The following is a 15,000-nucleotide window of genomic DNA, read 5'->3' on the forward strand; positions in this document are numbered from 1 at the left end:
AACTCGACTGAGGTTAGGAAGGAGAGGCTCCGTTTAGGAGTTGAAAGCGAAGTCCTTATCCCTTGATTAGGAGCCTGAATGAACAAGGGCGACTCAAAACAATAGGGTGCGAAGGTACTCGTAGTTTGAAATAGAGCGAAGGTACTCGTAGTTTCAGATATAGGTTCAGAGCGAAGCAGCTCGTAGTTTGAAATATAGGTTCAGAGCGAAGGTACTCTACGTTTGAAATGGAGCGAAGCAGCTCGACTAAGAAGGAGAGGAGCGGTTAGGCGCAAAGAATTTGCGGGTCCTTATCCTTATTAGGTAGGAGTGCAACTCAGAATGGAAGAGGTTAATATGGATTTCTGACGACTGAGGTCTCGACTGAAAGGATAAAATAAAGCTCCAGATGAGTTGAGAAGAATTTGAGAAGAATTTCTCTTCTTTCTTTTTTCTTTCGGGGCCCAGAAGGCTAAAAGGTGGGGGAGAAGCAAGCCGAACCTCTGATCGACCCCTGGAAACATCACAAATTCTCGGCGTCGAGAGAGATTTGAGATTCCGTAAGTAACTCAGCGAGTGCTTTCTAAGCTAAGAAGGGCTTGACTTGGAAGAAGAAAATGAAATACGAACAACCGCGCTGGTCGTAATAGATCGACTTTCATGCTAGTTCTTGCTCCAGCATGTTTGTTCCATTTCAGGGAAGGACGAGGTACCATGATACTTTCCGTTTTGTCGAGCCCAGCTTTGGTCTCTGGTTTGATGGTTGTACGTGCTAAAAATCCGGTACATTCCGTTTTGTTTCCCATCCCAGTCTTTCGCAACACTTCAGGTTTACTTCTTTTGTTAGGTCTCGACTTCTTCGCTATGATCTTCCCAGTAGTTCATATAGGAGCTATAGCCGTTTCATTCCTATTCGTTGTTATGATGTTCCATATTCAAATAGCGGAGATTCACGAAGAAGTCTTGCGCTATTTACCTGTGAGTGGTATTATTGGACTGATCTTTTGGTGGGAAATCTTCTTCATTTGGATAATGAAAGCATTCCATTACTACCAACCCAAAGAAATACGACCTCTCTTAGATATACGGTTTATGCCGGAAAGGTACGAAGTTGGACTAATTGGAAACATTGGGCAATTTACTTTATACCTACTATTCCGTCTGGTTTTTGCTTTCTAGTCTGATTTTATTAGTAGCCATGATTGGGGCTATAGTACTGACTATGCATAGGACTACCCACGGAGCGGTGAAAAGACAGGATGTATTCCGACGAAATGCTCTAGATTTTAGGAGGACTATAATGAGGAGGACGACAGAACCACTCACGATCTACTAAAGGGCAAGTAGCTTGATTGGTTCGAATCCAAGTCGTGAGAGTGAGGGTGAGGAAAAGGCGTAGGTTGGCCTGGCTTTGGCTTGCTCTGGTCATTATGGCGATTGATGATCCCTGTGCAAAGAATAAGAGTCTCCGCGATCTCTCAACTCCTACGGAGCCTTGATTTATTAAGAAAGAGTCTTGTAGGTGGAGCTCCATAACGTTCTAGCCTCGAGCGTTCTCAGCGAGACAGAGTTGGGGACAGGGTAACCGACCCAGTTGGAGTGGGGGAGCATACCTGAAAGGGAATCTCACTTGAATCGGAAATAGGCAAAAGACAGAGTCCAGTAAGATCCCTGCCCATTTAGTTCTCTTTCCGTAACTCGACATCGCACCTAAAAGGCAGGAAGAGTTGATACGGCGCAGAAGAGGTGAGGTCTCAGAAGAGGCCGCTAAAGTCCTCTCTTTCAAGGTCTTTCTTGAGTTCTTGAATCGAAGAAAGGATGAAGAGAATCAATGGGGGGATGAGGAGAGACCAGGATCGCACGAGACCAACGACAACAATTGGAAGTGCGCTCACAGCTAGGAAATCTGTCCCACTCCGCGGTAGGGGCCGCTGGTATAGGCATGAGAAGTAGTTCAAGTTTCTCGCTCTTTCAGTGGCTGCTGAGTCAGAGTACGAGGGCTAGGCCCAGCCCTTGTTCATTGAGGCGGTCAAAAGTAGAAAAGATATTTCACGAAAAAAAGATAGCAAAAGCTACCTAGGCTTTCTTCTTCCATGAACTTGATTCCGCCTTACGTCAGCATTCAAACTCTATTTATTTCTTAGTAGGGTCCAGGGGACCAGGGAAGAAGTACGCAAAGAAGAAGAGGGCTGGGTAGAAATCAATGGTCGTCTTCTCGACCAAGAGGAAAACCCCCTAAAATCAAGGCGGACTGATTTATGGTAGGCTTTCCTCTGACTAGTAATCCTTCCCTTTCTTTTCTCTCCAACTTTCTCTCTTATGTTTTGTTTATGGGGCATATATTTTGGACCGCTCCGTAGGAGGCTCAAAGCAAAAACAAAGGCGCAAAGAATTTGCGTAGAAGGAGTCAGAAATCCATATTCACCTTCAAGGTGCGAAGCAGAATAAAGCTACGAAGGACAGGCTCGACTGAAAGGCGAGGAGCGAAGGTACTCGACTGAGGTTAGGAAGGTTCAGAGCGAAGGTACTCGTAGAAAAAAATATAGGAGAGGAGCGAAGGTACTCGACTGAGGTTAGGAAGGAGAGGAGCGAAGGTACTCGTAGTTTGAAATATAGGAGAGGAGTTGAGAAGATTAGATTTTGAAAGGCGAAGACTGATTGATGACGACCCTAACCTCTTCTTTATGTGTCCTTAGATTCAGCTTGAGATAGCTTCTTCCTTGACCCGAGTCGAGCGCCTCGTCCGGTCTGAATTAGCGAATCGTATCACGTCCCCCTCTGAAAATGAAAAAGATCAAGCCCTTGTTCATTGAGTTGACGAAGCGCTGGGTTTGAATCCGTAGGTCATCAGAGTTCTTGTCCACGTTGGGAGTCAATAAATAAAGAGAAAGAAGGCATTAGGCCAGTCATGAGGCAAGAGATGAGGCTGCAAAAAAAAGCAGGAGCTTTGCAACGGTCTTCAACAACGTCCACTTAAAAGAACTTCTGAAACGGAAATTCTCTCATACTCAATTCCACGAGGCGAATGAATGAACTACGTTATTGAATTCTGCTTCATTTCCTTGATGTCTGAAAGTGTGCGTCTTTGACTGAGAATGAACCCAAACCGCCTCCTCAATGAACAAAGGGACCCCCCCACTTCAAGGTCGGTGCGCTTAGACCTCGTGCCTGAAGGTCTTCTTGGTACGGATTGCTTGATTCCTTCTTTGACTAAAGAATCTTGTCTGGCTACCACCTACTGGGTGCATTCTCCCTTCCCTTCTTCCATCCAGCACTAGGCAAAGAGTGGAGAAAAGGGGCGAAGCCAAGCGACTTAAGAGGAGCGCACAGACTCCTATAACCTTCGTCTTTCATTCTTGAAAGTGCAGTTTCGCATGCATTGGGGGATTTGACCTCGACTAATTAAGCTACCACGGACCGGTTCCCACGTATTTATGGTTCATATTCCACTAGGGAAAGGTTAATAGCCAGGATGAGTTGACTCCGTCCTTATTGGGGGGAAAGGCTGCTTCATATCCTCGTTCGATCTGCAGCAAGAACTATCCATAAATCAAGAAGAAGAGGCTGAAAGAAAAGCAAGAAGGCCTACTAAATCATTGATTTCTATCTCGTTCTACTTGCACTCCTTTCCTCTACTTCGACCTCAGATTTGGTTAAGGACCAATGGACTCTTCACCCAGGGTTTCAATCTCATGCATACACTTGATTTGCACTCTTCAGTTCCACTTTCTTTACTTGATTGAATGGAAGGAAAGCGTGGACTCACTCACAAGACCTATTCCACTGTGTGGACCATCTTATACTCAAGGATGCTTTGAGTACTTATTTATTCGTCTGGTTAGCATATTGTGTCGAGACTCAAAACCTATTCAAACCTCTCCTTCCTATCTTCGTAGTTCGGTCTTCCATCTCTCGCTTTAGTAGCTAAAGCAGCTTGAGCAACCTATCATCCTGGGACGGAAGGATTTGAACCTCTCCATTGGCCTGACCATGTCCCCTCGGTTAAGATGTTCAAGACTGAAGTGGGTTTTCGCTTTCTTTTCTCATGCCATTTCTCATTCTTTTCTTCTTTCAATTAGAACTGCAAAAATTCTATCCGTCTTATCTGTCTCGCCCTTAGCTATGACTAACCCTTTGGTATTCTGCGGATAGGACAGCGGCTCTTTTGAAGAAATAATGTAATCTGACCACTGACTTCTTTGTGTCTGGCGGGGCTGGAATGCTTTTTTCACAAGGTCGGATCCTTGTGCCAGAGAAGACAGAAGTGCTTGAATCCAATTCTGCCTCCGCTGCAAAATGTGGAAGAGGTCAAGATCTCCACCAAAAAAGGTCACTGAATGTATGCGCTTGCCCGAGAACCTGCTGGCTTGACTTGGGAGTGAGAATATCTTTACATGGCATTATGAACTACTGCTATTCAGATTGCTACCTACAAGGGCTGAAGGATGATAGTTGAAGGACTGGGAGAGGTTATGCAATAGACCGAGTTTACCGAGGGAGAGGACTACTGAGACGAAAAAAGCGAAGGCAAATCCTCGACGACTAGAAAGAGAGAAATTCCTAGGAAAAAGAGAAATACCCGCTATCAATCACCTTAGGCTAAGCCTTTCTCCCCGCTCCGTGGGGTCTTTCATGCCCCTATCAGATACTCCTACACTGTCAATAGTTTGATTTCTCTCCATCTTCATCTCCATATAGTGAAGAAGCTTACAGGGAACTCCCCCTGGATTAAGGAAAGTCCTTATCCCTATTAAACTGAATGAAAAAAAAGATGAGAGTGTGAGCAAGCAGATGGAATTGGACCAGAAGAAGAATGGAATCCGCCCCCTCCCAACCAATATCTTTCCTTCCCAATGGTCTCCGGCCTAGGCCAAAGGTATCTGAAAGGGATACTTTGAAAAGGCAGCTAAGAGGCTGGGTAAGATAAATGGAACTCTTATAGACTATGCAACCTACCTATCTATTGGCTCGCCTTATATCGAATGGAATTCTCACTTCAGACTGAAGAAGAGAAAATGCAGAATGAAATAGATAGCCTTTCTTCTGGAGGATGTCAAAAAAGGAGATGGAGCTTGACTTTACTAAGCATCAATAAGAAGGAATAGCAGGTGAACGGTAAAGAACTCTCCTCGGCTGAGAGAATGAACTAGCAATTCCATTTGATGAAAGATCTATTGCAGAACAAGAACAATAAGTCAAGTTCGCGAAAGCAAAGACAGCGAAGCTTCCTTGAAGCCCGACTCGACAGTGGTGAGAGAGAGCAAGCTACTTTATGGGAGTCAGTGGGAGAGGGTAGTTGGCAATGGATTGAACCCCTCAGTAGGAAGAGGTTGAGGAGGATAGAATAGGCTGTGATGCCAGAAGAAGGTCTTGAGAGATCCTTTGAATACGACCAGGGGGATAGAAGCCCATAGAAGCCCTTGTTCATTGAGGCGGTAGGCTAAGCCGGAAAGAGAGAGAGCAGTTTTTCCACTTTCGAAATAATGGAAATGCTCTGTCGTAGAGCTTCGCTAGCAGTGTCGAGCAAAGCTCGTGATTCGACTGGAACTAAAGACCTGAATGAAAGTGAAGAGCTCTCGTGCTGCTTGCTATCTAAAGAAGAAAGCGCTACTGAACAAGAGCGAGTGAAGTGAGTAAGCCCCTGACGAGATAGGGGCGAGCCAAAGATCAGTTCTAGCAACGAGCTACTAATACTAAGGACTGTGTTGAAGCTTCAAAGGTAGGGCTCGCGACGACTGATTTCTTTTTCTTTATGCTCTTCCGTTTGGAAAGACCAGTCAGTGCTTTTGTGGCATATCTTATGCAATCGATTGATTCTATCAGGTCTATTCTTCGGTAGTGCATAGGCGTAGGCTTCTTCCTCTAGCCGAGCCACTACTCCGAAGTTGATGATTCCGCTTCCTTACTTACTTGATTAGAAAACCGTCTACTGTAGATAAAAGAATGCATGTTCACCCCCGTAGAATTATAAGAGGTCTAGATGCGAAGGACTGATTTCTCCTAGTTTCATGATTCCTTTTTGCACTCCTCTCCTTCGCAAATTCTTTGCCCCTACTCTCATATTACATTGATCCTCTCCTATATCTGAAACTACGAGTACCTTCGCACCTTGAAGATTTGATATGGATTTCTGACTCGTCCTACGTAGCTTAATTAGGCCTGATAAAAGGCGAACTTTCAGTCGCTTCTCTCCTTTCAGTCGAGCCCTCATCTGGACCTTTGTTTTTCCACTCAAAGATGGAACTCAAAGGCCTTCGGACGAGTCAAATCTCTGTATTTGATTGCCTACGGATAGGAAAGAGAGTTTGAAAGGCCGACGGCCACTTACCGTTTTTGAAGCTCCGCATAAGGTCTTTTGTCAAGTATTCGAATTGGGGAATTCTCTCATAGAGTGAGGATATTCAGAATCTACGCTTTGCAAGACCTGCGAGAGAAAGAAGCTGCGACTGCTGGGACAAGAAAGGCTACTTAACATAATGGTACTTCTCCGTCCGGTCGAGTGTCTGCCGAAAGACAGGTCCTGGAAACTCATACAGGTTTTTCCGATCCGCTATCATGAATTTGACCTCTAGGCTTGATCTTTCTTCCTTTCAATTTGTTAATACGGGGGTTTGACTGAATGCCTTTTTCCCTGGATGCCGGTTTTGCAGCAGATGGGGGGCCTTATCCTCGCTTCGGTAAGAGATCATACTTCTCTTTATCTATAATTCAAAGATAGGATATTCAGTGAGATTCGGGGCGTCCAAGTCAATCTTTGAGTTACTCATGATGATACGGCTTCCTCTCTTGATGTGCCCGATTAAGAGTTCGCGCAAACTAATAGTCTCCCTCTTGAGTCTTTTAGTGGAATAAGACTCCTCCTCCGCGGTCTCATTCCTCAAATAAAGAAAGCACTACGCGGTATCGCTGACTCAGCAGTCTCTTACCACCGGTCCGTGGTAGTTTAATTGCAAAAGCTGCTACTTATCCAACGGAAACTGCTTAAAGAACCGCCTCAATGAACAAGGAAAAAAGAAGATTGAATCGCTCAATTACGACCTTCTTCATTTCTTTCTCAGGAGCGGAAGCCTAGCGGAGCGTAGCGGACAGCCTGAAACCTTTGTTCATTGATTCTTTAGAAGGAGCGGAAGCGGCTCGACTGTCAGGAGAGGCTGAATGCAATATGAGTTAGGACCAAAGAATTTGCGAAGGACTTGTTCATTCTACCATATTCATCTCTTGTTGCGGGACTTGTGAATGGAACTGATTTGATCCACAGGTTCATATTCCATTTCATGAGTCCTAACCTTTGTTCATTGGTCTTGACCCGTCCTCTTGACTGATTTATATCCATATTCATCTCTTTCCCCTCGATCATTCTTTGCGCCTTTGTTTTTCCACTCATAATTAAACTACTTCTACCTCCTCCGCTCCGCTTCTTTGCTTCGGAGCCTTCTAACTTCTTCGAAAAGCTACTTTAGCCTTCAGACTCTTCCCTGACGGATGACTCTGCCCCTATCGAGACCTCTTCCCCGTAATAAGGGGGATAGATATTCAGACCGAAGATAGGACTTCCCCAACTACTTCGTTCCCAAGCTTCTTCTTTTTGTACGGATGAAAGAGAAAGGGATGCCTCTGAATCTCCATTCTTCCTCTGTCTCTGACCTTTCTTCCTTAAGAGTTGATTGAGTAATTCAAAAGCGTGGGGGTCTCAACGGAGTTCAAACCCACTATTTAGAAGAAAGCCTATCTTTAGATATTATGTGGTCGAGCAGCAACTATCTAATACGAGATGAAAAGAGAGATACGAGAAATTCATAGATGAGAAAATAGGGATGATATCCTTTGCATCTTCTTATATCGTTAAGATCCATCTTCTTATATCCTGAAATGGGATTCAGGGAAGAGAAGAAGAAGTTTCAGTGGAATGAATGCGTCCTCCGGTCTTAATACTCCTAACTACGGGGTTAGTGGAATTCTCAAATTCTTTGAGCCTCTCCTTCTTAGTCGAGCTGCTTCGCACCTTCCAGTCGCTTCTCTTTATTCGCAAATTCTTTGCGCCTTGTTCATTGACTGATTTTTTAGCCGAAGGAGTCCGAAGGACTATCCATATTCACCTGTGGTCTCATTGATAAGGACATATTCATATTCCACTTCGGACCTGTCCGGATGAAAGTGGGAAGATCCTTACGCGGGGTTCGAGCTAAACTCAGAGAGGTTCCTTCGATTCGATCTGCTGCCGTTGAAGTTGCCTCATCTCTTTATAGAGTTTCGGCTCTTGTGTCCGCTCTTGAATGAGAAAATGGTATCCCTTATCGCGACCCGTAAGTAGCTCATGAACGAGGTTCTTTGTATTCAACCATTGTCTTAAGCATATGAAAACCGATCCTTATCCACCATGAATGAATCACCGAAAGCCTTTAGTAGGCTGATTATTGCGGACTCCAGAGCATTCCTCTCCGGCTTCCTCCTATTTGAACTTTGAATTCAGTCCTCATCCATTCACGAGATTTCAGCTTTCTTAGATAAAGAGAATCAAAGGATAAAGGCGGAGTAGGAGTTGAGAAGAATTTGAGAAGCGCATTTATCTAAGAAGAGAAAAGGAGTCCTTCGCAAATTCTTTGCGCCTAACGGAGGGAGTGCAAAAAAGAAAGATTCGATTTTTTGAACTTCTTTCATGAGAATCAGAATAGAATGAGAGAGAGGATTGGGACCGAAGGACAGCCGTACCCACCTACCCCGAACCCTGTAACCACAGCTATGCCTAACCACTAGGCCTAACCAAAACCTTGTTCCCTGTGCACTAAAGAACCCAAGAACTCTAGTTCAATCTCATTCTCTCCTAACCCAGTACCCGTTCCACGCTATAAGCGCCTTGGCGTGAGACGAGATGACGATCTTTCTGACCTATTGATCTACTAAGACAATTCTACAGCTGAAAGAAGAGAAAAGCCAATCCCCTAATTTCAGGGCCCTTGAAGCCGAAAGAAGACCTTCCGCTTCGGACCAATTCTTGATTCTCGTACTTCTGAAAGCGATCTAGCGGACTATGCGGGGACTCAAGCTATGGGAAATGCCCAACTATTTACGTAAATCAATGAAGAACCACGCAATAGGCCTTACCAGAGAGAGATCTAGATCTGATCCTGCTGACTCCTAAGTGGATAGTCGGACTCTGAAATCCATATGAACTCCGCCATCAAAGATAGGGGGGATGAATGAGTGCCAGGATCTTGTGAGGCTTCGGAGAGAATACGTCTTTCTATGATTCCTCTTCTTTCTGCCCTATGAAGACCGAAACGAATAATCAAAAAAAGAAGCTCGTAGGGATAGGGGAATCCAATGAAATACCGTCCATCCTGACTAAGGATGCGCTTTCTTCGGCTGCTTCAGTGAATGCACCAACCCCCCCCGATTGATTCTGTCTTTTCCCTTGCCCCGAACTGGTCTCGATCGATCCCGATAGCCTGTCAGTAAATAAATAGAGAAAGAAGAAAGGAATTCAGTCTGATCCCTTTTTATGATTCCCGATCTGAAACAAAGACGAATGAGAACAGTCAATTCACTCAAAGAAATCCCCATGTTCTGAACACCGATGTGTACTTTAGGTGCAGATCTCGCCCTAGGCTCACTGGTACGAGAGAAAATGCTTTAGGAAGGGGGCCCCCATAAATAAGGTGGAACTCCGGCCGGCGCACCCAGCTTCTGAATTCCTTCCCGTCCCATAAGAAGATTGAGTTCCACAGGTCCGGAGGTTATGAAATAACTCGAGTAATATGGAGGACCGTCGGAGGATCGGTTCCTACGGTTCCTTTTTGAGAGATTTCACTCTATCAAAGTTTGTGAAACCTATCAAATTAGGTACCTATGTTGCGAAAACCAAGGTCGGAAGATCGGTACCAAGGTCGGAGGATCGGTACCAAGGGCTATCAAAAAAAATCTCTTTCTCATTCCTCTATTCAATCTCTTTCTCATTCCTCTTTAGGGTCATGTTCCTGCGGTAATCCCATAAAAAGCTCTCCCAATATCTCTTTATTTGAGGCTTCTGCCTGCTTTACTAGCTCTGGAAATGAATAAAAGGCGGGTTGGCGGCGTGAAAAAACTTTTCCGTGTGTAGATCGAGAATTAAAGAGAGGTCTTCTCCTTTGCCTTGCTGCCTTCGTAATACTATGGGCCAAATAGCATATTCTGGTTCGCCTTCGAAGAAGGTTCTGAAGACCCCAGGTGCGTCAGGTTCGTCTTGTATCTTTTTTCCCATATATTTAGAAATCGGAATTATAGCGAACTTAAGTAAATTCATTTTTCTTCCTTTTAAGGCAGTAATAGGCACTATTACTACTTGGATCGGCCATTGACTTTTATCCTTGTTTTTGCTCTTTATGTTTTTTCTCTTCTTTACGAGTATCAGTGCTTTGTCTTCAAGTCCTTCAAGAAAGAGTCAGGATTCTACTTGCTTGGAAGTCACCGCTTTCTCGACAACTTTGAGGGAGTTCTATCTCAGTATTGGATCCGGTTTCCCTACTTCAGCATAGTGGGCGGCCCGCAAGCACATAGCTGCATATAAGGTAGCGGCAATTCTTCCTTCATCGAGGTCTTCAATGTATGTTTTAAAGTGGAGTGGAATTACTCTATTGGCGAGAGGGCTTCCCGACTTTCGGATTTCCTGGGGTAGTTTGTTTCCCATTAATACTATAGGGACATTTTCTTTCTTAATTAGTGTCTTCTCATATTTGGCATCAAGTCTGCTTTCTTGTCCGTCGAGCAGGGTTAGGACGGTCTTTGGGTTTATTCCTTGCTCACTTTCGTATTTATTGGATTCATCCATTCATTCATCGAAAACCCATAAATCAAAGAAGTCATTCGCGCCGGAGAAAGAGTTTTTTCTGTGTCCGACGGAATATACTCTGAGTCCTATTCTTTTGAGTAAGCTAATAAAGAGGCTCTTTTGCGAATTTGGTTTTCCATAAAGAAAAAGTTGTCTTGTTTTCAGGCGCCTTTCGAAGAGTAGGTTGACGGCGACCCAGTCGAGGAAGAAAGACTTTTCCCGTAGTTCCTCCGGCAGATATTCCTTGGGCCACCCTTTTTTGTCTAAAAAATTCATAAGGATTTCCATGGGGGATATTTTTCTTCTTTTTTCACGCTCTTCGTCTTCCCAAAGGCTTTTAATAGAGTTATATTTATTAAGTAGTTGGCTCGCCATTTCAGGGTCCTGTCTGAATTTAAAGAATTCTTCACATTCGCCCAATTTTTCTAAAATTCTTTTCGTCTTTTCCTCCTTTTCGGCCGGGATTCCTTTGTGGTTTTGCCGGGCTCTTGCTTGCTGGAGAATTTGACTTCTAGAAAAGCTTCCCCAGACAAAGGGTTCCTTGTCTTCTTTTGTGATATATGTACAAATGGTATTCCATGCCTTGTGAAAGGAGACCTTGCATTGTCTCCCTTGCCATTCTGGAAAGATTTCCCTTATCTTTTTTCTTGCGCTTTTTCTATGAGCATTTTCGTTCAAAACAGCTATGTCTTGGTGTCTTTCCCCATCTTGGTCCTTCTCTTGTGCGATTACTATAGCCGTACACCGAAAGAGTCCTTGTATTCGAGAACTTATCTCTTCGGGCTCTATGTTATTTCTTTCTCCTGTCTCGCTTTTGGAGAGGGTAATAAGGATATATCTTCTTATCTTCATCACCTTGGTTCTTTTCCTCCTGAACTCCTGAGCACAGCTTCTTTTCTTGCTTGCCCTTTTGGATTTCTCCTAGTTTCTCAAAACATCTTCTAGAGTTTTTTCTCTAGCAAGTCAAGGAATCTTTCAAGTCAAGGAATGCTGAAATTAGAAATTCCAATAAATGGAATCTTTCCCTTTTTGGCCGGCGGTAGCGTCGAAGAGATCTCTCTTCTCCTTTTTCCTATCTATCTATCTATTTTCCGAAACAAGACGCTTACGAAAATCTTGAAAAATGCTTCAAAATTCAAAGCTTAGGAGTGCAACGAAAGAAATCCATATTAATTAATTAAAGAGAAGAAAAAGAAGAAAAGAATGAGAGAGAATCAAGGTCAGACGAGAGGGAGCCTACTGAAGAAAAGAGAAAAGGAATCAGACGAGAGGACTCTTATCTTATTATATCTTTGCCTTCGCCCGATATTCTTCCTTATATCTTATCTGAACCTACAAAGCCTAAAAAGGTAAGATAAAGATACTCCACAGAACCTACCGCCCCGTGGCCGCTCCGTGGGGAACCTATCCTCCTATCCTTCTACGTCCTGAGGACGAGCCGGCTGTCTTATCTTCACGTGCAAACTCAACTCCACGACAAGAGGATCGACCCAAGCCATCGGCAGAAGCCCATAAAGAGGCCGTCCCCACGCATGCATCGGCGCCCACGTAGCGGTAAAGGCTGAAAAAAGAAGGAAGAAGAACCCTTGGTGGAGGGAAGGAAGCCCCCCCCACTTAGGCTGAAGGAATGCTCTATGGAAGTAGGACCATCCGCCATCTGGTGTAGAAGCTGAGGAGGAAGGCAAGGATAGGGAGTCTTCTCCCACTCCTTTTTAGTTCGGATCCATATGAGTGATAGCGACCATAGGACCTGGAATTCCTTTCTCCTAGAGCTACTTCTCTATTCTGAGTCCTCAACTTCTCATGAGTCCGCTAATGAGGCAGGCGTCCCTCTAAGTTCGGGATCCGTAGTTGGGAAGTAATCAATCCAGTTTTCAGCCTTGATATTTGACTTGGGAATGGTCAATAGCTGCTGAGGCAGCAACCACTTCAACGACATAAAGAACTTATTCATCAACGGATGCAAGAATCCTAGATCGAGCCTGAACTGCCTCTGAGGAAAGGGAAAGAAAGATCTGCGTGCGTGCGTGGATCAGTCACAATGCCCCGTCAGTCAATCCGGTGGGTCGTCTAGCCTAACCCCCTTAGCTATGGGTGTGACCTTTCAGACGTCAGTCAGATTCCTTGTGGATCTTTTCCTGTCCTAATGGAGGATGTAAGGGGTTTGCATCCACCCCATGGTTGAGTTTGCACGTCAATAGTCTTTTGTTCTCACAGTTGGGAGTCAAAGACAATGAAGAAGAAAGAGGCCTTGAATGAGAGGCGCTCATCGATCCAATCGAAGAAGACAGCACCGCGCAGTGGGCGTCTTCTTCTCCAACAAAGGCAGAGTGCTCACTAAACTAGGTCTCGAGTCCCTCTTTCTTCAAGTTCGGGATCTCCTCTTTTAGCCCGATCTTGGGAGCCATATAAAATAATTATTTTGGAGAAAGTCAAAAGCAAGCTTCTATTTTGATGCGTTCGTAAACTCAAGCCTTCCTAACTAATAAGAGGATATGAACGATCAATGAACAAGGGAAGAAGAGCTGCTAAGAAGAGAGATCAAGAGAGAATGAAGAGAGATCTGAACTTATGACTACTTTCTCTTCTTTCATGCTTTTTGATAGGCTTGATCTTGATTTCTTTCTAGTTGTTTTGAATTGAGAATGAAACTCTCAGTCTGATTTCTCTCTTTCTTTAATGAGTTCATTGCTTTATCTTTATCGTTCACATCCTATCCTGATATTAGCCTGATAACCGGTCCGTGGTAGTTTAATTCCCTCTGCCTATGAAAGGGATCCTTCAACAGATCTAGAAGTAGTCTCTGACCTTTCTTGCTTCGGAAACATCACTTCTGGGATAGCACGGCGGAGTGGGAAGGGGAGCGGCTGAAACTAGGTCAAGCACAGCTTAGCCCCTAACCAAGTCTGATTATTCCCTTGCTTTGAACTCTGACGGAGATTCCGAAAGATCTCATGAAACTGTCTGTCTCGCAGGACCGACCCGTACTTATTCAATTACGGAAGAACTGAGCTCCTGGGTGGGGGCGCCTAGCCGGTTCTGTCTCATTCTTAATAGAGAAGATCATCAGCTAAAGAAAGTCAAAACTCGTAACTCTTCCAGGGAAGGAAGGGGAATTTATCCCCCAAAGATGAATTGTCTTTACTTACTGAACTTCTTAGTCCCTCTCCCTATCGTTCTCACTCAATTAATCTTCGCCTCGCCTCAGTGTCAACATCCTTAGCAAGATGAGCTGACTGGTCTGGCCTGGCCTTGACGGAAGCTCGCACTCTGACACTCCTGAACCTGATTTATGGTCAAGCTGGGTAACTCTCCCGTAGATCAGTCTTCTCCGACCTGGTTTCCGATCTGATATGCGCTACGAGTGCAAATCGTACCCGGACTCAAAAACGGAAGGATTTTGCCTACGGTCCCCACCATAGGTTAAGCTCAAGCATTGACTCACTCGGCTTGGGATCTGCTCAAGCAAGGACCCACCGGTTGGTTTAGCCCAACTAGTGATCAAGAACGATTTGACTCCCTCTATATCCCGACTGATTTATGGAATATAGCCTTGTTGCGGGACTGATTTATGGTAGGCTTTCTTCCGATAGTTGATTCCTAGGCTTTCCTTCCTCTCCAATTCTTTGAGCCTTGTTATGGGACTCGTTTATGGAACTAGATTGTTATGGCGTCCCACTACGCGGGATAATCAAGAAAGCACTACCCTCTAATTAAGCTAGGACGGACCGGGAACTGTAGTCTTGTCTCCCTGCGAACCTTCCGCTACGTGGGTTTTCTCCTGCTTTTTCTTCAAGAAGAACTGACTCAGCAACTGAAAGGGATGAAACTGCCGAAAGAGACCTCTTTGCGCCCGAGACCTCTCCCACTCTTTTGGGAAGACTGAAGACTGGTCGAGACTTTGATCCTCTTCCTTTGATTTGAGGTGCCTCTTTCCTCTTTCATTAGTCTTTGGCATGCTTCCAAATAGAATAGAGTTTGCATCCTTCCTCTTAGCTACTTCTGCTTTGAGTTCGAGCGAGGCTAGGTCAAGCTTCTCAAAAGCATAATCTAAAGAAAGATCAAGATTTCCACATAAAGCTACTGACAAAAGAAAAGAAAGTCTTCCCTTTAAGCCCTGTATTCTGGAGGGAGTGCTTCCTCTCCTCATTCCTTTCTTGCACTCCGGTCCGTGGTAGTTTCATTCCCACCGCGTAGTGGGTCGAGCCACTATTAAT

The 15,000-nt window shown here is 44.6% G+C and overlaps 1 long non-coding RNA gene across 1 annotated transcript; it reads left to right on the forward strand.

Moving 5' to 3' along the window:
- Positions 1-107: 107 nt before the first annotated feature.
- LOC127148821 (uncharacterized) lies at positions 108-615 on the forward strand. Its single transcript, XR_007819953.1, has 2 exons — positions 108-141; positions 239-615. It is a non-coding gene; the product is annotated as an uncharacterized LOC127148821 (long non-coding RNA).
- Positions 616-15,000: the final 14,385 nt, after the last annotated feature.

Source organism: Cucumis melo, chromosome 4 (assembly GCF_025177605.1).
Source record: "Cucumis melo cultivar AY chromosome 4, USDA_Cmelo_AY_1.0, whole genome shotgun sequence".
Lineage (NCBI taxonomy): Eukaryota > Viridiplantae > Streptophyta > Magnoliopsida > Cucurbitales > Cucurbitaceae > Cucumis > Cucumis melo.